The sequence below is a fragment of the Schistocerca serialis genome, unplaced genomic scaffold, assembly GCF_023864345.2.
Source record: "Schistocerca serialis cubense isolate TAMUIC-IGC-003099 unplaced genomic scaffold, iqSchSeri2.2 HiC_scaffold_1246, whole genome shotgun sequence".
Lineage (NCBI taxonomy): Eukaryota > Metazoa > Arthropoda > Insecta > Orthoptera > Acrididae > Schistocerca > Schistocerca serialis.
Window position 1 is genome coordinate 177,501 of NW_026047454.1, and position 2,500 is coordinate 180,000.

The following is a 2,500-nucleotide window of genomic DNA, read 5'->3' on the forward strand; positions in this document are numbered from 1 at the left end:
CTGCAAACAGGAGGAGGCTGAGCTCCCCTGCACAACACACCTCGAAACCCTCTCAGGTCCCGGCGGCGCGCAGCGCCGTCCTAAGTACTTGGTCGGGTTCGAGAGAGGCGCAATCGCCCGGAGTTAGGCGAGTAGACGCTTTAGGTGCGACCACCCGTGCTCCCAACTGAGCTTGCCGCTGCCGACAGAGGCCCGGGAGCGTGCTGTCGTGGCATTGCCGGCGGGAGACAACACGCGCCACCTACGGTGACCGGCAGCTCCAACGCCAGCGCCACAGAAGGACAAAAGCCCCACTTGGGTGCCGAAGCGAACTCTCCCAGCACAGCGCACGCGCCAACACGTCCGCACAGCTGCGATACAAACCACCTGCGAGAACCGCTGGGGCGACCGAGCAGCAGACGGCGTCGCGGCGCCGAGCGCCGGGCGGCGGCGCATCCTCAGCGCACACAGTCCTCAATCGGACCAGCACACTGCAGATGGCCACCGCGCTTCGCACCGGGCCCGCGAGGACCTACTTTGGCCGCAAGGCGCCGCGAGCAGGGGGCGCCGGCGCGCAGCTGCGCCGCCTGCCGCGTCCGTCGGCCGGCGCGCCTGCCACTGGCCGCCCCCACCAGCCGGCTGTAGCGCGTGCGCCCACGCACCGCGCTGCCAGCACGCCGGGCGGCCCCCCCTCACCGGCCGGGGACGGTCCCACCCAGCCACCGCCGCGTATCGCCTCACACCCAGATCCCCCCTTTCACGTTCGTGGGCATGGTGGGTCCCCTTTCACGTTCGTGGGCATGGTGGGTATCCATGAAACAACCGGTTAATAGCTCGACCGATCGTCGCCAACACTGATTCACCTCTAGCGAGAACAACCGCACCACAACGGGTTACCAGTTGTTCATTTGCGTAACGTCACCAGCAAACGTAGACGTCCATCGCCATTTGCAACGAGTATTGCATGCCTGTGTCAGGTGTCACAACACACTACGTCTGCCCACATAGACGCAACAACATGTGCACGCCTAGAGAACACGTGGAAGGTAGCCCCCGTACGTATGCGGTGTCCATTGCGCGAACGACTGTCAGCCGGCCTCTGCAGCATGTCGCAGATGTGGAACGCGGTGCAACATGCTATCACAGTGTGTGAGAAGAGACGACTACGTCCGAATACACGCTCCACTACATCAACAGACTGCTCATGATGATCGCCATCCAGGGCGTCCATTCCTCCCACACGTCTGAATGGCGTACCACACTGCAATCCAGCTCCTAAAGGGAGACGACACGTAGCTGCGTCCACAATATTTGGACTGTATGGTCCGCCGTTGCTAGGCGCAGTCGTCGTACGGTCACACATGTGCCACGATGTATCATTCAGTACATACGGACCAATGTGCAGCACAGTTTGTGGGTTTTGCGTACATCCGCGGACAGGTGACAGGCCGTACCACAACGTAGGCTGAGTACGTCGGCATGCGAAGGGCATTGAACATGCAAACTTCTCAACGACCAGCTTGCGAAGGCAGGGGGGAAGGGGGGGGGCATGTACGTCCTGCTGCTATCCACATTACAGTGTATAGCAGGAGCATGTGGAAAGTCAGCAACACTTGCAAGGTGTTTAACATGACGCGATACACAGGGGACCGGGCAGTGCGAATAGCGAACTATATTGCGAGGGTTGCGGTTAGGCAACACTACACTAATTTAACGAGTTGCATAACAATTACAGAGCAGGTTCAGCGACAACGTGCGTCAGGTTAAGGCGCAATATAGGTTAGGTTGAGGCGCAATATGGGTTACGTTAAGGCACAAATTAGGTTACGTTAAGGCACAAATTAGGTTACGTTAAGGCACAAATTGGGTTACGTTAAGGCACAAATTGGGTTACGTTAAGGCACAAATTGGGTTACGTTAAGGCACAACATGGGTTACGTTAAGGCACAACATGGGTTACGTTAAGGCACAACATGGGTTACGTTAAGGCACAACATGGGTTACGTTAAGGCACAACATGGGTTACGTTAAGGCACAACATGGGTTACGTTAAGGCACAACATGGGTTACGTTAAGGCACAACATGGGTTACGTTAAGGCACAACATGGGTTACGTTAAGGCACAACATGGGTTAGGTTAAGGCACAACATGGGTTAGGTTAAGGCACAACATGGGTTAGGTTAAGGCACAACATGGGTTAGGTTAAGGCACAACGTAAGTTAGGTTATGGCACAACGTAAGTTAGGTTAAGGCACAACGTAAGTTAGGTTAAGGCACAACGTAGGTTAGGTTAAGGCACAACGTAGGTTAGGTTAAGGCACAACGTAGGTTAGGTTAAGGCACAACGTAGGTTAGGTTAAGGCACAACGTAGGTTAGGTTAAGGCACAACGTAGGTTAGGTTAAGGCACAACGTAGGTTAGGTTAAGGCACAACGTAGGTTAGGTTAAGGCACAACGTAGGTTAGGTTAAGGCACAACGTAGGTTAGGTTAAGGCACAACGTAGGTTAGGTTAAGGCACA